Genomic DNA, 24,567 nt, shown 5'->3' with positions numbered 1-24,567 from the left:
CTTTTAATTTTGTGGTCCTATACTTATGATAACATTATAGTACACTGTTTATTACATTTAATTTTCTGTAAAATAATATATATGAAACATATTTTCCTTTGAGACTTTTTAGGGTCATATAAACTGTGACCTCATTTCACGCTTATCAAAACAAAACCAAAACAAACAAAAAACCCTTGAAAGAGTATGAAAAAAGTCACAAATTTAAATACTTACTTGATATACCAAGCACTCAGATAGGTATTAAGATGTACATTATTTTAAATTGAGAATTACCTATCCAATCAGTATTTTCCCTCTTAAAAAGAAAGGCTTTAAGCTATAATTTATAGAAGTCTCTTTTACTAAGTCCAAAATATTGACCAGAGAATAAATAATTCTGGCTAAAGATAACCCAAAAGTGAAAGAATTACACTGAGAAAAAAATAAAAGATCAGGTCCATTAATATGCTTTGTTTTAAGTAAAATATGCCTAAAGTGTATTACATGAGATATGCTTTGTCATTGCTATAAGAAAATATTTTCTGAGGTAGAGGGTTAGGGAAAGTTAGAACACTTGAAAGCCAGACAGTTTAGATTCTCATACATTTCCTTTCCTATCACTGCTGATTACAAAGATATTTGCATGTAAATAGGAATTTTCTCTTGTGTAATCAGCAGGCTGCTCCTTCGGTTTGCTATGCAAGCTCTCACCATGGATCCTTTTTTCCTCAGTAATCAATTCAAATATCACAGACACTGTGCTATGACATCATCAAATAATCCAAAATTAGAAACACTCATGAGATTAAAAAGGGGAAAGAATTTCTTGTACAAAGTCTCAATAATCTGCAATAATGGTCATCTTGAAGTATGGGAAATTCTGATAGTTTAATGAGACAGTCTATCATAAGATGTGCAATCAGTATTTTGATATGAATATTAATATGTGGATCTGATGCCAAACCCAAGACAACTAACTAAACTATTACTCTCAAGAATAGGTTTTTCAAATTTACCATTCATCTTCAGATCTCTTATAGAACTTAACTGTAATTCTCACATGGAATTTCTCCCTTTGGAAAAATATATATGTGTCAATCTCTTGCTCCAGAAAACTAGTGAGATAGCTTAACTAGTATAATGTAATAGTAGTTGTTTTTTTTAATACTCCAAGGCACCCAGTTGAGTATCTGGGCCGTAACACATGGTTAATAATTACATGCAGATTAAGTTAACAGGGCTATGTATTATCAAACAGCTCAGTGGCTGAGTACAGTTTAATTTGATACCTGTTTTTTTCATATGAGACAATGCATAAGCCACTAAAAGCTAGTTATTACAAATGTAATATGTGTTTTCAGGAACAAAGAGGCTAATCAACTTCAAATGAATATCCTGAATACACACACACATTTTTTTTAATATCAAAGCAGAATTTTTCAAGAGCCAGAATAAAGGCATTATCATTCAAAAATAACTAACAGTATTTTTTTTAATTTTCAGAACTGATTGTCAAAGGAACATTTTTCCTATAAAAAGGAAAGTGAGTGAATGATAACCTCCTCCTACATTTTAAGAAAACAAATTCTAATGTTTGAGCAACCTCTAAAATAATATTTTTCAAATTACCTACCACCAATTTTAAATACCCAACTCTGATTCTTTTGTCTTTGACTATCAGTTTACACATCCAAGTGCATACTTGACATCTTGACTTGAATGCACAATATGCACTTCAACTGTAAACCATCCTCCCCCAGAACAGAATTCCTTTTTTTTTTTTTTTTTTTTTTTTAGAATTCTTGATATGGCCCCAAACTTGTTTCTCCTAAAAAGGAACTACCACCAAAAGCTAAGCTGCTCATACCAAAAACATAAAAGTGGTTAATTCTTTTCCTACCTTTCATTCCTTATTCATCGTAGTATGCTATCCGTACATAAAAAAGTACACATTTATATATATCATGATTCTATCCATTTATGTTTCAACTGTCAGCCCTTCAATCACTGCAACTGAAGCCTGAGAGTTTCATGGTGTGAACTATTTGGGGTAACCTTCGTTCTTTTCATTTATATGTTATAAATATCATAAAATAACTATTAATTTTAGTGAAAATTTATATTAAGGCAATTATGCCACTAGAAAATAATACACAGATGTGTAACAGGAAAAGAGAGTAATTTGCTAATGCACGTGTGAGTAGGCTTCATGTTTATATAGGGTATGTCACTAGCTATAGAAAAAGATTCCGAATTTTAAAATAAAACACTTTGGGTAGTATATATGGATGGAGGGTTATGAGAGAAGCATCTCCTTTGGATTTTTAAAAGTTCTTTATCCATCTTATATTAAACCCATTTATGTTGATTGCTCTGCAATTTACATGGTAAAAGGAAATGATTCATAGTCTTCGTGAGAGTTTGCATTTATTTATTTATTTATTTTAAATCTTAATTGTCAGCAGGGTTGGGTATTCTCTGCAGCTGGCTCTTAGTCCTGTAGTGGGACATTACAACCTAAAAAGAAGCCATGGTTTGAAATCAGACAGGCATGGAGACAAATCTGACTAATTGATAATATGTCTCTCTATCTCTCTCCTCTTCCATTTTGCTCTCTTCCTTCTTCCCTTCCTCCTTTCTTTTTAATAAGTATTGTCCCACCACCTCATTATACAATTAGACCTATGCCAGGAACCGAGTAAAAAGAGATGAAGAACATTCTCTGTGACCTCAAGGAATTCTAGTTTATTCGGGAGATCAGATAGTTAGGTGAATATTCAACATGCCAAGAGATAAATAAGATTAACTCTGCCTATAAAATGTCAGGGAAAGCTTCAAAAGAAGAGGAAACATTTGAGCTCAGTTTGACCCATCAAAGGAGGTTATCTCCCTGAGATACATGACAGGAGTTCATGAATATTCTTTCTTTAATTATTACTTTTTCCTCTCTAAGTAACATATTATCCTGGGAGATTTTCAATATTTCTTTCATGAGAATGAAGATTCTAATTAAACCTAAGGAAATCATGTTGCAGCAATTTAATTCAGCGTACATACCTACGTTTACCTTTTCAGGTAATGAGGGTGATACAAAGACTAATAAGATAAAACAGGGAAAGGGAGTCAATAAAAAAATAAAATAAAACATATACAAATTCGGTATAAATATGAATTCTTATTTAGAAAGAGAAGAAAAACAAATTGTACATTTTTTTTTAAAACTGACATATAGCACTTTTAAAGTAAAATCATATGGGACACTTGCTAAAAAAGGAAGGAAAATTTTTTTCGAGACTACTGTAGGAGAGAGATTAAACCCATTCTGCTGAGGGGGAAAAAAAAGCAGAAGGAATATAAAACTCCACAGGACATTAGTAGGGAGGTTGGTCAGTGGGATAAGCCAATGTTGCTAACTGCAGCTTATGGGAGTTAGGGTCCTACATTCCCAATAGGGCCTGAGAAAGAGGAATCCTATCTTTCTTGACGTTTACATTCCAAATGAATGGCTCTCATTTCCCCTTGAGAAAGGCATTTCTTGATGTAAATGATTTATATCTCAAAGAGGCAGAAAAGGAATTTACAATTTCAAGTTTTCTAAAGTAAACATTCTAAGAAAAGGAAGAAGAAATTGATCTAAAATTTTGTTGGGCTGAGGGAATGAATGGTAAGGCTATCTGTTCTTACAAAAATCATCAAATCATTAAAAATAGCACTTATTTTAGTTATTAGTATTTCATGTCAAATGAACAAACAGTTAATCAGAATCTGAATAGTGTGATTAGGCAAAGCCAATTTACGCCACTGGAAAAGCATAAGCAAGGTATGGTCTGGTAATGTCTGCTTTGGCTATTTTGTGGTAAATAGCCTAAACACCATTTTAGAAAACAACAGGTGAGGTATGATGAAAATTGGGCAAAAAAGGACCAGGCATGTTCAGTTCATGACACAAATGTATACATCATGTTCACAAAGCTAAACTTAAAAACTCTCTGTACATTTGAAATCACTAGACTAAAGAAGCCAATATCATCTGGCTATTTACTTAGGAACAGTGGTCTCTCTTATTTAAGTTTTTTTAGTAGAGAATACAAATAAATTGCCAAATAGCAATGATAATTCCGAAAAAAAAAATTTGGAAAAGCTAATTTGGTTACTGAAATAATTTTTTGAAAAATCCCACCAGAGAAACTGTTTCAAATAAACAGAAGACAGATACTAGTCTTGCCTTATGGATCCCATAGAAGAAAAAGAACCAAATAGAAGAAAAAGGGAAAGTTAATTGAAAGCTGATCTGGGAATGAGTTTAAATACAGAGTCCCATTACTACCTCTACAACTATGCCTTCACATATGTATAGGGAGACGTTTTCAAGGACAATATAAAACAAATTGTGCATTACGTGCTATCTAAAATAAGTTCCATTTCAGTGCTTGAACAGATAAAATGCTGCAAAGTGAACACAGCTGGAAAAGACCTACAGAAGGACTTGAAATAATATTTTTAAAAAGGGCCTTTAATGTCACCAAGGTAATTACTTTTCTCATGAAATAAGTGCTATACTTGCTGGTAAAAGGAAAGGATGACACTGACTGTCTTGTTCATTATTGAAACATGATTTATCATAGCTCATTTATGAGAGCCTTATATTTTGACCATGATTTTGCTGGGAAAAAATAATTTCACTTTTCAATTTAAAAGTAGTGTACAATCATAATAGTCTGTAAATATATTAAATATCCCAACAATAAACTTAAAATAGTTAAAGTTCAGTTTGCCTTTCTTCTTTAACCAAACTACATAAGAGGAAATGAGAGGCTAGGACTAGAATGTCTTTACATTGTCTGGGAGGACTCATACATATTTAGAAAAAAGAAATAACAGTATTTGAACCATATGAAAGTATTATGGTCTGATTTATCAAATCAATGTAGCTTATAATGTTATAATTTTAGTATCATATGGAATATTAAAATCATTCTATCTAAAACTATGTTCATACATAAAAAATTGCATTTCCAATCAAATAAACGAATAAGCTCCCCAAATATGTAAAAGAAAGATAACTTTAGATTAGTATGAATCCTTTGAAATCATTCACTTTTCTAGTCTTCGGGCATATTCTCCCACAGTTAGAGGTAGCTTACAAATTTATTCAGAAAGGTTTTTAGGTCAGTCACTTCTGTTTTACATTTTAAAGCACATTTTCTATCCAAATTCACAGAGTCTAGAATGTTAATAATATTTTGCAAGTTAAGATGATTTACAATGTGATATTAATAAAAATCACGTTATATGAAAAATAGCAATTATAAAATCAAATTTAGCCAAATCCTTCTCAACAAGAAGTACCATCAAACATTGATAGTAACATTGGGTCTATAAGTTGATAAAGCCTTTTTGGAAGGCCAATTTGCCTCCATAGATCTATAATTAAAATATACTTACTTATATCCCAGCAATCTCATTTCTATGAATTTAACATAAGTCAATAATTAGATGCACTTGCCAAATATGTCTGCAAAATTCTTCATTCCAACATTTTAAAGATATCAAAACATTGGATGAAATCAAAATGTTAAACAATGGTATCGCTTTCAAAATTTGATGTTGCATGGAAATAATTAAAATTAGTGATGTATATATGAAAATATATCCATAATACTTAAAGTGACAGTTATATATAAATTATCAAAATCTATATATTTCATTAACTTACTTTTTGAATCTTTTAAATGCATATAGAAAGTTTTTGGAAAGCACAGGAACTGAAATACCCAGCAATAACTGACATATTATTTAATAGTAGGACCCTCAATCCATTTTCAAGTACATTATATGAACTGAAAAATATCTGTGACTGAATTAATAAATCAATTCATACAATAAATAGAGAATAATTAGACAAGGATGTGTATTCCCACTCATTATGTTAAACATGTTTCAATGACATTCTTGGAAATGCAGTAAGCAAAAAAGAAAAAAAAATACACTAAGAAAATAGAAAAAAAAGAAAAGGAACAAAAATTAGAAAGGAGGTGAAGAAAACTAAAATTATTTGCAAATGCTAGTATTTCATACAGAGAAATCACAAGAGAATTAATTAAAAACTTTTAATATTACATATACATTTTGAAGACTGTGACTAAGATTAAATTTATGGAAGATTATAGCTTTGTAAATAATACAAAGTATATACAAATACTACATACAGCAATAAAAGAAAATTAATGGGAAAAAAGATGCTTACACTTAAAATAGTAATAAAATAAAGAATTAAATGCCAGGAAATACATCATATAGGTTGAGTCTAGGGCATCTATAATTGGAACCACATAATTTTCTTAGAATAAACAAAAGAAAACGAACAATTTAAGCAAGTTTCACTACTATGGATGAGAAGAATTACCATTAAAATATGTCAATTTTCAAGTTGATCAAAATATTTAAAATGATTATAATAATATTTCTAATGGTGACTTATTTGGGGATTTGAAAATAATCAAGGTCAATATAAAGGCATTGAGTCAAAGGAGTAAAGACAATTTAAAATAGAAATAATGAATGGGACCTTAAAAATTAGTTACATTATGTTACAAACCTAAAATTATTTTAAAGCACATGAAATTCAAGAATAGGCAGATAGATGAATAAAGAGAACATATAGAGACCAAATTAATATAGAATGTAGAATAAAGTTAGCATTTTCAATTAGATGATTTTTCCATAAATGAGATAGTAATTTTTTAAAGATAATGCAGTTAAATTATACCATATTTTATGTCATAAGAAATTCCCAATGGATGAACAACAGTATTAAAAAAAAAAAAACAGAAATCAAAATAGCACTAGAAAAAAATGAATAATTTGTATACTATTGAAACCAACATAGGATATTTTAACCTAACAAAGGAGGTTAAAAATACATATAAGGACATCAAAACAAATTGTTAAACAACAACAAAAACCTTCAAAAGGTAAAATGCAAACAGCAAGCTAGAGAATATTTAAAAGATACATGGCATGATAGCGTACTAGAGCTGGCTCCCTTGGCTCACAGGTGTCTATTTAGCTCATCTTTTCCCAGCTCTGCTTTCTTGAGTGATGAGAGGTTGATGGCTTGAAATTGACCACAGTGGAATTGATTATACCACAGAAACTGGCAAGCACTACAAATCAGAGCTCATCTTCCAAGTCTGTTTTAAACATTTACCAGTATACGTTAATATAAGCATGCATAGCATCATATATGGTAGAGACAGACAAGGAAAAACAGAAAATAAAATGAGGAGGGGAGAGAGAGACTCTGAATCATGGAATGTTAAAATAGTTACTTACGCCATTATCACACAGTTGAATTTACTGTCTTTTTTAATTACAGCAGAAAAAAGTAGTCTTCCTGTATTTTCTAAGTATGCACAATTTGTGTCACAAGAACAAAAAATAACTCATTTTACTTTTAAAAATACATACTTGTTCTATCAATTTTATTTCTAGCCAAATTCACCCTACATAAATTGTTAAAGATACGTGAAAACTGTGCATGTATATATACATATATCATATTTTTCAAGAAAGTTTATTCCAATCATAACAGTAATGAACTGTTAATGTAATCTGAATATAACAAACAAGAACATTTGTTAATATGAAAAATATTCATGCTCTATGGTTAAGTGATTAAGGCTAAATTAAATATTTTCAATTAAATATATTGGAATGATTACCTGACCTCATTGTAATTCTTTCCCTGACTCTACTAATGACCATGGAGTGATTATTCTAAATATTGAAAAAAAAATATGAAGAGAGAAAATAGTGAAGATAAGTTGAAACACAAATCAAGCAATGACTATTGTAGTCTACTGTAGAATGCAGAAATATGGTAAGCCCAGAAAGACTAATAAATTAGAGGATTGATGTAATAAGCTCAGAAACAAGAAAATAAGATTCTAGGGCAGAGATAGAATATAGGAGAAAATGAGGAAATTTCCAGGGAAATAGTGAAAAGATGTTGGGGGGTGATAATTTGGTGAGGAATGAGTCCAGATTGGAGCAGAAAGACAGAGGAATGTAAGAGAGAGGAAAAAAAATAAAGAATCCATGGATTAATTTATTACTTGAATGTGCTGAGAAAGTTTCACTCTTTAATGGCGAGTTTGGGAATTAATTGACATATCTATAAAAATTAAACATATAAACATACTATATAGCTATTAATTTGGAAGACAAAGTGTATAAGAAAGGAAATGAGAGAGTTCTTATTGTGGCTCAGTGGAAATGAACCTAATTAGTATCCACGAGGATGAGGGTTTGATCCCTGGCCTTGCTCAGTGGGTTAAGGGTCTGGATCCAGCATTGCCATGAGCTGTGGTGTAGGTCACAGATGTGGCTAGGATCCCGTGTGGCTGTGGCTTTGGCATAGGCCAGCAGCTGTAGCTCTGATTTGACCTATAACCTGCGAACTTCCATATGCCACAGAAGTGGCCCCAAAAAGCCAAAAAGCCAAAAAAAAAAAAAAAAAAAAAGAAAGAAAAAAAGGAAATGAAATCCAATCTTAGCGCATTACATTACTGGGTGAAAAATAATACAGAATTACAATATAAATACTAATAAAATCTGACCCAATCTGATAGAATGGGGCTAAAGAGAAGTATTTTGAGTATATGCATATTGCGTATCTGTGTTTATAGATGAGGTAAGAAAAATAAATCTTCATTTTTCGTAGTAAGATGCTAAATGAGAGTATCCAAAATCAAAAAGTAAAGTGTTTGCTTTAAAAAAAAAAAAGTTACCTGGAAAATAAGGAGCTAAATATAGTGGAGATGGGAGGGGGCATAACTGTAAGACGAAAGTGGTTGCTACTGTGAAATGAACACAAGAATGGGACAAAGAAGCTGCTGTTTATTCATTCTGAACCTCGAAGATTGAGTTGGCATTTAAAACCAAAGATGTTTATCTTTGATAAAAATTTAAAAATTAAAGACCTTAAGTAATAAATGTTTAATAAACTTTGTCGTCACTGGCATATCTAAATAATTGCCAAAGCCTCTTCACTGTTGCCCTGCTTTTTCTTTCTCTGAGTTAATTTTCAAAAGGGATCTAGAGTGATTCTGTAAATTTATGTCAGGTCATAACTCTCTAATGGCTCCCCAGTTGTTCAGAGTCAAGGTCAAGGAGTGTAAAATGGTTTGCAAGGAACCACCTGTTACTTCCTCAACTTTCTCTCTGCCACTCTCTCTGGCTTCCTCTCTTCCTACACTGACCACTACAATTAAGTGTGTAATGCACTTACACTTGACACTTGTTCTTTCCCTGATAAGTAGCAGAACTTACGCCCTCACTTCCATCCTGACACATTTTTAGTGAGGTCCCCTCTCACCTCTATTGTTTTTTAACCTCCCAACACTCTAGCACTTTTAATAGCTTTTCCTTGCTTGATTTTTCTTCATATCACTTAACTTCTAAAAATACAGTTCACCTGTTTTGTTTTTCATATCTCCTTCAGATAAAATGTTCTCTCTACAAGAGCAAAATTTTTTCATTGCTTGATTCTCAGTGGCTAGGGAAGTGTCTGATACATACAATTCAACAGTTTCTAATAAAAGAATAATTGCAATAGCTATAGATTTAAGAATAAGGATTTAGCAATTTATAAGGAGTTATTTCTATTTATTTATCTTATAAAATTAGAAGCAATTTTTTCTATTACCTCATTTTAAAATTTATCAACAAATAATATAAATGCATTTTTAATAAAGAGTTTTATAAAGTTTACATTGAAAATCAATCTTTATCAGCAAAGTGCTAAAAATAGAGTGCATGTTATCTATGGCTTAGGCAGAATGTGAAAAACAAATACAGAACAAATGAAAAATATTTTTTAATGAGAGTTAAAAACTATGTTACAATACTAATTAAAAAAAAAGTAACAGCTTTTCAACACTAAAGTAACCATTTACAGTTTCCACCTGCTTGCTTTCCTTGTGCACATACGTAGATGAGCACAACGATAACGGTATTATTACTGTTGTTTTAGCCACTATTTATCGCTATGTGTTTTCTAGGTCTTCTGCTAAGTATTTTATGTGCATCCTATGACTTAAGCCTTATAACACAATGTAGGTGTTATTTATTTTACATGTCACAGATAAAACTGTTAATAACAAAAAAATGTTTTTGGAGCTCCCATTGTGGCTCAGTGGGTTAAGAACCTGACTAGTATCCATGAGGATGTGGGTTCCATCCCTGGCCTTGCTCAGTGGTTTAAGGATCAGGCATTGCTGCAAGCTTTAGTGTAGGTCCCAGACGTGGCTAGGATCTGGTGTTGCTGTGGCTGTGGTGTAGGCCAGCACCTGAAGCTTGGATAGGACCCATAACTCTGGTAACGTCCATATGCCACAGGTGTGGCCGTAAAAAATTTTTAAAAAGCTGTTTTCTTCCAATGAAAGTACAACTTAAGTCTAATTGCTATAATATGTTTAATTATTTCAATTTTTAAAATCCATTTAGTTATGTATTTTGTTTCAACCTTAATATGTCTAGGCCCAAAGTCTTTTATCGCCCCCAAATCTGCCTCCCCCACCTCTGTCCCCAGCAAAGTCCATTAACAACTCCCAGGAAATAAAAATAGAATCTGGGTAATAAAATTAAAGTCTAACCTTTTTCTTTTCCTCTATGCTTCCTCTAGGTGCACTTCTCATGCAGGGGCTTGCCCCTGGCAAGTCAGAGCAGAGTTTCTAGCGCCAAAAGGGCTCTGAATGAATGCGCTTCAGCTGGGCACGCCTGCGCAGAAGCTCCATTCACGCCCAGGAAATTAAAGATGGTGGTGGTGGCTGTGTGCAGTCCGGGAGTGCGGCGTGTGGAAGCCACGTGAGGTGAGCAGCATAGTTGCACTGGATTGGGAAACTCCACTCCCTCCCACCTGACAAGAACCCTGTAAAGCAGCCCTTTGGGGAGCGGAAGTGGACTAGAGCAGGAGCTGGTATCTCTGCATTCTCTGGTCAAAGAATCAAGCTTTTCCTTTGCTCCTGAACCAAGCTCAGTGTGTTGGCAACAAGGACAGTAGCGGGAGGACAGTTTTGAGGACTCAGGAGGGTAGGTAACACCTCCTGAATCTTTTTTCCTCAGTAAATATCAGTGTATATTTACGTGAGCTCTGGCTGAATTGCCTGCTAGATGGAGCAATCTGAGGTACTTCTCTCCTCTGACTTTGGAAGGTACGACCCACCTACTCTTCCCACACAAGGAGCTTTTCTAAAGATGCAGCCTTGAGAGAGTAAGGTGGTGTTGAGATCATTTGGACTGAATAGTGATTGAGACCCAATTAAAGCCTCTATATAAACTCAAGATTCTGGCTGGCAGGTGCCGAGAATTACTTGTGGTATGACTGGACGAGACGTCTGTTACATAAATTCCCTTGCTTATTTTTTTATTAAATTTTTTTCAAGACACAGAGCCATTCCATCACCACAAGGCTTTCTCTTGTGGCCCTTTTGGAACATCACCCATGTCCCCTCCCTCCCATTCCTACTTTTACTGAGCCTTACCAGTGGGGCGGACCCCACAGCAGGGGCGTTTTCTTGCCCATGCTGCTTGCTCGGATAGGAAGAGCCCAGGTTCAGCTTCAGCAAAGCAGAGTGGGAAGCTTATTTGTCGATCATGGGTTGAGGGAGGGAGAACTTATGCTCTAAAGACCCCTTCTGCTAGAGGGAGGGAAGCAGGAAACTTTTAAGGGATAAGAGGACTGTGGGGCCATCAGAATTCAAGGAAAAGGAAGCAATCTCCAGAAACAGCTGGAGCATGAGCAGTCTTTCAGGTTCCCTTGCACGTGGCACTAATTGTGCCAAGCAAAATACAAGACCTTCTTTTGACAGAAATTCTAGCATGATAATGAAACAAAGGCAAATTTCAGACACTTTGGGTCTCATCTGTGCAGGTTCTGCCTTCATGATCAGGCTGGATGTGGCTTAGGGTACTTGACTGTCCCTATCTTAGGACTTTCTGGCTCAGGCTAGTTCTGCTGTTTTGCCTGTGTGGTGCCTGCCTTAGTGTTAGTTTCTGTTAAGCAAGCACAGCTGTGGGTTTGGACTAATGGATTGTTGCATTTTTTATTTTTAAAGGAATGTATGTTAGCCTCTGTACAGCTGTGAATTCCTTCCCAGTGACACTACTTTCACCCAGGCAACTATTAATCTATTCTCTAGTTCCATAACTTTATTTCAAAAGTACTTTATAAATGGAATCATACAATGTGTAGTCATTAGGATTTACTTTTTTTTCATTCAGTGTAATTTACTGGAGATTTCTCTAAGTTGTAATGTAGCAAGTTTGTTCCTTTTTTATTGTTGAGTAGTATTCCAGAGCACATATATGTACCATATATTTGCTTAATCATTCACGCATTGAAGGGTATCAGGGTTGTTTTCAGTTTTCAATTATTAGGAGCAGAGCTTCTGTGAATACATGTATACAAGTTTTTATGTGATACATTTCCATTACTGTGAGAGAAATGAATACCCAAGAGTGCCATTTATGATTGGCATGGTGGTTGTATATTTGGTTTTATAAGAAACTGACAAACTGTTTCCAAGGTAGCTGAACCTGTAACATTTTCACCAGTAGTGTATGTGTGACCTATTTGGTGCCTCACTATTTTTTATTTCACCTATTTTAATAAGTGTGTAGGGATATGTCATTGTGGTTTTAATTTGCATTTACCTAATGGCTAATGTTGTACTTTTTTGCTCTCTGTATATCCTTTTTTGGTGAAATGTTTATACACATTTCTTTCCCATTTTATAATTGGATTGCTTCCTTTTTGTTTTTTGTTTTTTCTTACTGTTGAGCTCTGAGAGTTCCTTTTATCTTTGAATTACAGGTTTTTTTGACAGCTATGTGGTTTCCAAATACTGTATCCAAGTTTGCAGCTTATCTTTTCATCCTGTTAATAGGGGCTTTCATAAAACAACATTTTAAAACTTTTTCCCCAGCTTTATTGAGATATAAGTAATATAGTACATTGGTAATTTTTAGGTGTACAACATGATTTTTTAATACATATATTGGGAATTTTTTTTAAACTTTGATGAGGTTCAATTTATCAGTTTTTTTGTTTGTTTGTTTTTCGTTTTTTTTTTTTTTTTTTTTTTCCTTAATGGATCATGCTTTTTGGTTTATGTCTAAGAGCTGCTTAACCTCTGGTCATAAGGGCTATTGTCTAGATTTTTATAGTATTGCATTTTGTATTTATGTCTATGGTACAATTTGAGTTAAACTTTGTATATACTGTGAGGTTTAGGTTGAGATTCATTTCGGGTATATGGATATCTAATTGATTCAAGACCATTTGTTAATCATACTGTTCTTTCTCCGTTGAATTGCCCGTGCAACCTTTGCAAAAATCATGTGGCCATTTTTTTGGTGTGGGATCTAGTTCTGCATTCTCTGGTTTTAGTGATGTAGCTGTCTGTAATCTACCCTTTCATCAATACTACAGCCTTTATTATTGTAGCTATATAGTGAATCATAAAATTGATAATTCCCTCAGTTTATTCTACTTTTTCAAAATTGATTTATATATCCTAGGTCCTTTGCTTTTCCAAATAAATTTAGAATCAACTTTTCAGTATCTACAAACAAAAATCTTGGGAGGTTCCGGTGTGTCACAGTGGGTTAAGGATCTGGTGTTGCTGCAGCTGTGGTGCAGGCTGCAACTGCTGCATGAGTTCAGTCCCTGGCCAGGGAACTTCCTTGTGCCACAGGTGCAGCTGGAAAAAAGTCTTGTTGCAATTTTAACTGAAATTTTATTAAATCTCTAGATTAGTTTTGAAGAAAATTGCCATTTTTAATACATTTATAAGCTAGTTTATTTACCAACTAAATGTTTTGGAATTTATATAAGAATAAATATACTAAACAATATCAGTTGTCACTTTCTTATTAAACTTCCCACCTACCAATCCAGAATGGTCTGCTTCTTTCTTCAATCCCTCTGTTTTTTCATGTATGGGGCCAGTTTCAAATTTTCACCAGATAAACACCTATGGTGGTGAACCAGCAGTTCCCCTTTCCTCTCTAGTGATTTTTCCATCTCAAAGTAGATTTGAGATACCCCTTCCTCTTCCAGTTACACCAAGATTTGATCTGCCCCTTCCTCTTCCAGTTATTCTTCGATCTCATCTGCTACTATTTTTTTCTTTTCTAATTCCACACAGCAAAATTGGCTTAAGGAAAAAATAAAATACTGAGATTATTTAATTTTTAGTAATTTAATAAGTACTAAAAACTTATTTTATGTATGAATACTTAACTATTTTTTGATAATGTGGATTCCTCAGTGTTTTCTTACAAGAAATGTCAGCATATAGTTGTTCTCCTTTTTGTCTGTGAGATGCTGGATATATATCTTCCCATCTGAGTAAATTCAGTTTTTAATAATAGCCCTTTGTCCCATTTCTGACCTGCTTTTAATTTTTAATTTTGACATTTTTTCAGAAGCTTAATATTTTAAATGAAACATTACAAATATTTTTTCTATTGTGTAAACTTTAATGTTAAAAAATTACTTCAAGTAGATCATGAAATCTATTTTTGTTGTCAATAAAATTTATGTCACTTTTAGAAAAGTGTTTCACCATTATCATCTTTTTTTTGCCTATGAACTGTAAGGTATGAACCTGAATGTGTGTCTTTTCAATTTATAATCAGTATTGTCACCGCTTTCATTTAACCTAATTCATTATATTGGTGTGTTAAATGTGTATGACTGTGTGAAGTTGCCTGCATATTATAAAGTTGTTTTTTTAACTGTTAGCGTATATTGCAATTGGCTTTAAATAAGTACATACTCTCCTTAATATCAAACAAATATAATTATCTTGTTAATTATCTTGTTAAAACTAAGGTTTTAATATTTGGTAGAGGACAATCAGTATATCATTTTGAAATATTGTTTTATTGTTCCCATACATTTTCTTTTCTGGGTAAATCTATGCTCCTGCTGAAATTTTGATTGAAACTGCTTAATATTGAAATTTTAATTTGAAAATCTGTACAGAATTTTCAGATATGTGCTATTAAGTTTTTCAAACAATAATCATCAATGACTCATTCAAGTTTACATTTTTAAAATTTAGTGACTCTGAAAACTAAATTTTTTAGTTTTGGCCAAAAAAATGGGATTTATTACTGTCATAATTTTATTGTATTTGCAATCACAATTGAAGTTTAGGGCTTATTCTTTTATTTATTCAGAAATGTCTATGTATTTATCCAGTGAATATTTATTTTTCTCAAATGATTAGTTCTTAATTTTGAGGATATAGTATTCAACTTGGGAGAGATGAAAGAACCAATGAATAAAAACCATAGTATTAGAGAATAATAGTGGTAGCAAGAAAATTAAGAAGGAAAAAAGAGGAATGATTCCAGGTAGGGATGTTTTGAATATAATGATCAAAGAAAGACTCTCAGAGATTTTCATACTTTGCATTTTATTTTATTTGGAAATGTTTATGGTTTTTAATCTCTTTTTTTTCTAGTTAGCTCTCATTCTACTCTTAAACTGCCTTTTATATCATTTTTAATTTGTCTCAACATTGTTCAAACACTGGATAAAGCTTGGGTGTTTTTTGGTTTGATTTTGTTGTTGTTGTTTTTGTTTTTATAATTCTGGGTTATGATTATCATCTTCCTGTTTGGTTAATACGCTGATATAGCAAATGGATCTTCATCCTACTTCAGCTACCTGCAGCTCTTTTACATGACCCTGATTATTTCAACCTAATTAGTGTGATTTATTAATAGTTAATTTACCACCTCTCGCTAAAGTGAGGCGGGATTTTTAAATTATTATACTGCTCTTTTTTCTAAACTTCTACTTTTGACCATTTTTCTTAAAATATTTATCACTTTGTTTCATCGAAGTTGAGCTGAAATGATAATAATTATTTAATAAGATCTACTAAAGATAATTTAGATATTTGCTAGACATGCTTTTGAGCATTCTATATATATTTTAAATAACTTAATCCATGAGGTAGATTAATGGATAGCATCATTACCCCAGGTTTACACATGAGGAACTCAGTCACAGAAAAGTGTAGTAACGCAGCTCTTGCCTGACTATGAATCTCACATGCTAAATGAAGCAGTGACACCTGAGGGCATAATTTTTAGTTCCATTCTATATTTACTTAAATAGCCTATTTGAAAATATAGTATTTTTAGGACTTCTGATTTAAAATTGAGTCTGGAAACAAGATCCTTAATGATCTATTTTAACATTCATTTAAATAACCATGAATATAGAGTGAAAGTAGGGAAAGAAAAATAAAATAATGAATGAAATGAGTTCAAAAATAATAAAAATGAGAAAGGAAGAATCCAAGAACATATCTGATGACTCTGAAACCAACCAAACTATATTAAAAACAATATACACATTTTGCTTTTTTATGTTATTGGATTTCACCTCATAAAATGAATGCCCCTAAAAATATGTTTAAGAAGGTAAGGAGAGGGAGTTCCCCCATCGTGGCGCAGTGGTTAACGAATCCAACTAGGAACCGTGAGGTTGCAGGTTTGATCCCTGGCCTTGCTCAGTGGGTTAAGTATCCCGTGTTGCTGTGGCGTAGGCTGGCGGCTACAGCTCCAATTAGACCCCTAGCCTGGGAACTTCCATGTGCCAGGGGAAGTGGACCTAGAAAAGGCAAAAAGACAAAAAAAAAAAAAAAAAAAAAAAAAAAAAGGTAAAGAGAGGAATAAAGACTCTACACATCCCTAACATAAAAATTAATTGCTTAAAACAACCAGATATTTAGGTGGCTATTCTCTCCTGTGTGATTGCAACTTTTTGGCCCACATAAAGCCTTCCTCTCTTCCCTGTCTTTCCATATCCATTTAGGCTTTTAATTCCCTGAAAACACTGGTAGGAAGTGGAAGTAGATAGGACTACTGGCATTAGCATGTTACATCCTGGGAAACATTCCAAGTAGATTGCATGTTTCAGGAAGACAAACATTTTGTCTGCTTTGTTTTCTGATAAATTTGTATTATTTAGCATATGGAAGACACTAAAATTTTGAATAAAGGGTTTAAAGTGGTATAAGTGATGTTGGAATCAGGTCAGCTGTAAAAACTGGAGATTTCAGTATTTGTGTGTTCTATGATGGGATGTTAAGCCAATAGCAGTAGAAGCCTTCACTCTTGAACTGCAGAAGAGGAGAACAATCTGGGAGCCAATATCCAACAACTCTCTGTATTTATTTAGATGCTTGAAACAATTTGAACTTCACTTCAGCAATCACCCATTTCCACAGACCAGCAATAGCTAGTGAACCAATCAAGGACAAGCAAAGAATGAAAAAAGCTAGATGCAGTAAACAGACAAACTGGAAAAATAATGAAAAGAGAAATCCATATTGAAACCTCAGAAAATGCATACTGAGTTCCATAAATTTAAAGAAAATATTCATATTTTTAAAATAAAAACATTTGTCCTCTCTGAAATAGAAGCAGAAAATGATGAGAATCACTGTAAACCAACTATAATGGAAAAAATAAAGATAAAAAATTATAATCACAGTCAAAATTAGAAGGAAAAACAACAGGAAACTAAAAATGCAATTGCAAAATTAAAACCCTTTTAGAAGTAGTAAAGCATTGAATTGGAAAATGTCAATTTGATTTAGTGGTAGGGAAAGAATCTTCCAGAACCCATTAAAATATAAAAATAAAAATAATTCATAAAAAGAAAACAAAATAACAGATTTAGAGACTATGAAATTGAGGATACTCACCAGAGTTATTTATATGTGATCTCTAGTTTAGGGAGCTGATTTTGCTGCATATTATTTGCTGACCCTCAAGTTAGTTCATTTCCTCATGGTGTCAGTAGACTGCTGTGATCTTTTCTTTGCTAGGGTTGATTGAATACGTGTGTGTGTATGTGCGCACAAGTATGCTTATGGGGGTGTTTATGAGCATGTACTACTTCTGAGAGTTCCAGCTGAAAATTGAAGTTTTAATTTACTTCTCCTTAAGGATCAGGCTTTGTACTTATTGAAGTCAACTTTTAAATTAATTCCTTGTTTTGTCTAGAACAATTCATGTAGAAAGGTGCTGTAAATTCAGACCTTATCTAACACCTTTTCATACAACAGACCAAGGCTAGTTGATAGCATTAATCTAATATCCATTACAGGGTGAGCTCTCAATTTTCTATGATGGTCATATATTTTATTTATAATGAGAATTTAATAAGAAATATTATTTTAAATATGTAGACTCATCTCTGATTTTATAAATATTTTAGAAAAACATAGTAAAAAAGATAGTTATTTCTGGTGATATGATTATAAATCATCTAGTGGTTTATTTATACTTTTCTCCATCTTTCATTTTCAACAAGTATCATTTAATAAATAGGAAAGCTATTATTTTAAATGCATATTAATATGCTTTTATCAGCAATTGCAAATCTATACATACACTTCAATGAAATTTTGAAAATTGCATCAAGAGTTGATTCATGCAACAATTATTTATTGAGGTTACTAAGTGACTATCACTGTGATGGTAGCTGAGATACAGAGGTAAAGAGGAGAAACAAGATCCCTCTTCTCATAAGATTCCACCAATATTTGGGTAAAAAGACTATTTGTTTATGCAAATAAATATTCTACTTCTAAAATAGAGAATACAGTGCAATTTAGGGGTATAAAATAGGCCTAACTAACTTGACCTAAGATTCATTGATACTTCCTTTTAGATGTCCTTTAAACTGACACTTGATGTATAAATAGGTGTCTCCTGGGAAAAGTCAAGTGGCCTGATTTTATTCTCAAATAGTTATTTTATTTTTTAAAATGTCTTTAAGTTTCTATGTCCCAATCTGTAAATATACCAAAGCATTAAATTTAATCTACCTACTGCAAAAAATTGCCATGAGAATAAAATCAGTATTTTAGTCTGTGCAGGCTGCTATAACAAAACACACAGATTGGGTGGTTTAAATGACAGAAATGTATTTATCATAGGTCTGGAGGCTGGCAAGTCCAAGATCACGATTCTGGCAGAGTTCCATCACTGGTGAAAACACTTTTCATGGCTTTTGAATGGCTGCCTTCTCACTGATGTCTCTTTTTCTTCTTATTCCTATCAGGTTAGGGATCCATCCTTATAACCTCTTTTAACCTTAATTACACTTCCTTAAAGGTCTTATCTCCAATACAGTCCCATGGAGGGTTAGGACCCCAAAATATGAATTTTGGAGACATATAATTCAGTCCACAGTGATCAGATTTTCTTTTAACTAGTGGGTTGAAAAGTTACAAGATTTTCAAGAGTATTAGCTACTATTCTAGCTGTTGATAGCTAGGATAACACCAGTGAGTGTGTTATTATATATGGCCAGAACAATGTGTGTGAAAGCCCTGAGGTGGAAAGAAGTTTGACCAGTGTAGTTGGCCAGTAGTGAAAACTAGTATGTTGATTATGAGAACAGCAAGGCAAGTTTCTAATTTTGTAAATATCTTTATACATATATGAATGCTATAGGTGCATAGGCACATATAAAATGTTACAAATATTTATGAAGAATATAGACACACTTAAAAAGAAAATACAGTCAAATATACATGTGAAATATTTGATACTAATTTTAAACATGAAAATGGCACTTAAAATATTAATCATTGTTTTTCTTGGAAAGAATAATTATAATATTTTATTTTTTCAATCAAAAGTGTACATCTCCAGTATGGTTTATCATTGCATATTGATTATAGTTCCCTGTGCCATCCAGGAACAATAAACCATACTGGAAAAGAATATGTAAAAGAAAACATATATGTGTAACTGAATCTTTTCAGCAGGAATTAATGACATTGTAAATTAACTATATTTCAATAAAAATTTTAAAAATTAAAAAGTATACATCTCCAAATATTAATAATATATGATTTCCATAAATTTCCAAGTTTTTAATAATGTTTATATGTAATATTTCTAAGCAGAAAAATGATACAAAGTTGGTATGTAAAGATAGAAAGTTTAGGTTGAATGATGAACTGCTCTATTCAGTAACCATGAATGTTATAATTAATAATGTATTACTAAGTATCATACACATTGTTTATCTCTCCTGATTTTATGGTCATAGTGAGACTAAAGAAGTTAAAAAGTAGAGCAAAAAACAATAACTCAAAAAAGTTTTAAATTCTGATATTTATATTTTCTACTCTGATTCTATTATTACAATCCTGAAATTATGATTGTCTCACAATGGTAGAGTAAAACAAAACCTCTTTACATCTTTTAAATAGGGCAGAAATTGTATTTAATCTTATATATAAAAATGTGGAAATAAAGCTCATGGTTTAAAATAAAAAGAACTGTAGTTGATTCTAAATATTCTAATAGGTAGGTATGGGATTTTTACCAGGTTAACTAAGCCTCATTTTCATTATCAGTGAATAAATGAGAAAATAAGCACCATTCTACCTACTGCATGTGGGTTTTGTGTGGAAGATGTAAAATAATGTGAAAGTTACTTGAAAATTACATTTTAAGAAAATCTAAAAATCTGTTTTGATAATGAAAAAAGATCACAGGGAAGCAAATAAAAAAAGTAGATTTATATTGAAAATGTGAAACAAATAATTAAGCAGTGTATGAGGAAAGCCAAATACTAAATGAACTAATTTTCTTTTCTTTAGGGTTATCTAATATCTCATACTGATGTAGGCCTAATAATCACTAACAAAATTAGTTAACATTCTCCCTAATGTCTTGAAACACAGGCCATTTGATCAAGGACTTCATTAGTAGATTTTAAATTATTTTTACTGTGGCACAGTGTGTTATGGACATAACATAACTTGCCCGTGAATAAACTAGATTTACTCAGTTTAGATCTAAATCACACCCATATTTATTCATAATTAAAATACTCAATTTAATTAATAATATGCTAAGTATATGCAAATATAATGTGTACACTTGGGACAATTATAGTAGATGTAACAGATGAAAAGAATGGTTTAAAAGAATATTTAAAAGAATATTTAAGTAACATTTATCTCTGAGTCTCTTGACAGTGAACAAAACTGGAAAATTAATTAGCATCAGGCATCTTCTGTTGTCAATGAAAATTGTGTGTGACTCTAAACTAATTTCTTCAAGTCTCTCATAACTATACAACGTTCTGCTAGACTTTAAAATTATGTGTGTAAACTCTTGAATTTCTCTTTCTACTAAGTGTGATTAAGACTGACAAGAAGTTCTCTTTGAGAACTCACATTGGGACAGATCAATAGTGTTTTACACTTAGTGCTGGCTTTTCTTGCCCTTCATCTTAGTTTCTTGGTTAACCTTTCGGGCCCAACCTAGCCCAAAACTTCTTCAGAGGCTCTGGAATGACTTTAGCAGGAGACCATTTATCTTCTGTATCCTATTTCAGAACTTAATAGCCCTAATACTTTTGAGGGGCCTGAAGTAGATTTTTAATTTGTTCATGGTCAATCAGGCACAGATCTGTATACATGGCTCATTTTCTGCATAATGAACAGTATCAGATTAAGATATCTAAATGCCGTCAGGACTGAAAATTATAGATCCTTGTTTTGTGTGACATTAGAAAATAAACACTAACCTCCAAAATGAATTTGAAGAAATACCACATCATATCTCTCATGTGATACTCAGCATGTTTTGAAATATCAACTATTAAATTCTTTAAGATGTTTCTAATTTTTATGCTAATTCTTGACTGGCACACAAGTAAATGCTTATTATAACAAACAGGTAAATCTTCATGGGTTATGTTAAAACTTATAATTGTATCTCTGTTAATTCCACCATGGATTTCTCACCCTATCAACATACACATTCAAGCAATGTATCCTTATGACGTGACAATAACTAATTTGAAAAAAAAAAAAAGAGTTTTGAACAGAATTTGGAGAATCTATCTACAGTAAATGAATATGTTTTTTTCCCATAAAAAAATCTTTTAAGATAGGCATTTGACTGAAACATCATTGTCAAAGTATTTAATTATGTCCTTTTTGCAATGTACTAATCATTCATTTAGTACACTTTAATGTAATGATGAGATTTCTGAATTTGATTTACTTAAATTTTCCCCACTATATGTAGTAAAATTTATTCCTTTTGTTACTTTTTTTCTGGGAATGAAAAAGTTAAAAAAAATTTACCTATTTTTTTATTGTTTACAATTCTATTATGTTCTTGATATCAGTGGGGAAAGGCACAATAGACTGTGACTTACATTACTTTCTTAACTATAAAACTGACAAATCGGAGTTCCTGTCATGGCTCAGTGGAAATGAATCTGACTAGGAACCATGAGGTTGCAGGTTCGATCCCTGGCCTAGCTTAGTGGGTTAAGGATCCAGTGTTGCTGTGAGCTGTGGTGTAGGTCGCAGATGCAGCTCGGATTCCACGTTGCTGTGGCTGTGGTGTAGGCCAGCAGCTACAACTCGGATTCAACCCCTAGCCTGGGAACCTCCATATGCCTCAGGTATGGCCCTAAAAAGACAAAAAAAAAAAAAAATCCTGAGAAATCATTTAATAATAGTAAAAGTAAGATTTCCTGCTTTCAACACTTTAATGTTTTATTCAGGTTAGATTTTAGCTAATTAGATATGTGTATCTGGTTGAAACATGCTTTTATCTTCCTTTTCTCTGTGCTACTTTGCATAGAATTTATCCAAAACATTTTAATACCATGGAAGTATTGCATAGCTAGTGCATTGAGTTCATTAAATGGATACTGAGAAATATGTGCTGTTTCTTTCAATCCGTTCATTTTTTAACCAAAGATAAAAGGGAAAAAAAAATGGCCTGCAGAATACTGTCCTGTAACTTATAAATTAAGAATAAATCTAGACAGACTCAAAAACTTATACTTTCCCAAATTATGAATCCATTATTCAGCAAATATCTCTAATATTAAGAGCAAACTACTTAAATTTATCTTTTGGAAGCCATAACACTACAATATTAATTATGGGAAGTTCCCATTGTGGCTCAGTGGATTAAGAACTTGACTGGTATACATGAGGATTCTGATTTGATCCCTGGCCTAGCTCAGTGGGTTAAGGATATGGCACTGCTGTGTGCTGTAGGCCAGCAACGACAGCTCTGATTCAACTCCTAGCCTAGGAACTTCCATATGCCCTGGGTGTGACCCTAAAAAGACAAAAAAAAAAAAAAAAAAAAAAAAAAATTATGTATATGAAAAGGCTAACATCTTTTTTTAAGGAATGGGAAAAACACAGCTAACACTTATCTACTTTAAACACCTCATTTTACTGATTTCATAATTATGCTTATATTTCTCGAGCTCCTCCTATATGCTAGTCATGATACTATATAAAAAAGTGATCATTTTTTTAATGTTCATAGCAATTTGATAGCAGTGTTACTAGTTAATTATATTCCTTATTATACCCATGAAGTGACTGACACTTATAAAGATAAAATAATTTGTCCAAGATCACTCAAATCAGAACTAAGTTGGGTAGACTATTCTAGAAGACCCTTTGTTAAATTCTGAATATACCTGAATCATTATTAATACTAAACATAATTTCCTGGGAGTTGAAGAAAGAGATAATAAAATTGGTATGTTATTATAAAAGCTATCTTTCCAGAAAGATTTACTCATTTATTCAAAATATTAGCCACTAGCTACACGTGCTTATTGAACACTTGGCTTTGAATATGGTTTAAATGCTTTAAGTTAATACTTGAAGTTGAGATGTGCTTCAAATGTAAATAAACATTGAATTTCAAATACAGCATGAAAAAAAGTAAAGTGTGTCAGCAATATTTAAAAACTAATTACACATTGAAATAAAAAGATTTTGGAAATACTGGCTTAAATAAAATGTATTAGTAAAATTAATTTAGTTAATATACTAAATATTTTGGTGTCTGATTTTTACCATTGAGTTGGTTCATATATCTTATCTCTGCGTATACTTTTGCATTCTTATGTACATTTTGGTTTGTTTCAAAAGTCTTAAATTTTTAAACAGCAGAAAATATGCCTTCTATTTAATTTTTAATAGTTCATCTGCTGGCCTGCAATACTAAAGCAGTCTGGCATATGGCTTTGTGATAAAGTAGCTCTAGGTGGTAGTCACTTCTCTCCTTCCTGGGTGGTGGTAATCTATGACTATATTTGGGTAATCCTCCATTTTCTAAACAGTCATATTCAACCAGTCATAACCCTATTTTCCTCAAGAGTGATTTGTTTATTTATGAGCCAATGATGCAGTGCAAATCAGAAAGTTTTTCTGAGAGCAAGTCTGCTGAGGTGACTGAGATTTTTTTTTAAATACATAAAAAGAGATTACTATGGTGGGGAAATGTGTAATTTTTCTTTATTGATTAGATACTTTGCTTGGAAATGATGCCTGGGACTGTGCCATTCACTCTTATGCATCACAATGAGGATAGCTAAATTGACACAGTAAGGATGGGAGGAACCAGGGTTTCTCATGTCATTTCTTCTTTCTTCATTCATTCATTTATTTTTTATTTATATTAATTCAT

The sequence above is a fragment of the Sus scrofa genome, chromosome 5 (genome assembly GCF_000003025.6).
Source record: "Sus scrofa isolate TJ Tabasco breed Duroc chromosome 5, Sscrofa11.1, whole genome shotgun sequence".
NCBI classification, from domain to species: Eukaryota; Metazoa; Chordata; class Mammalia; order Artiodactyla; family Suidae; genus Sus; species Sus scrofa.
The sequence above is the reverse complement of the archived record's forward strand: the minus strand, read 5'-3'. Positions refer to the sequence as shown.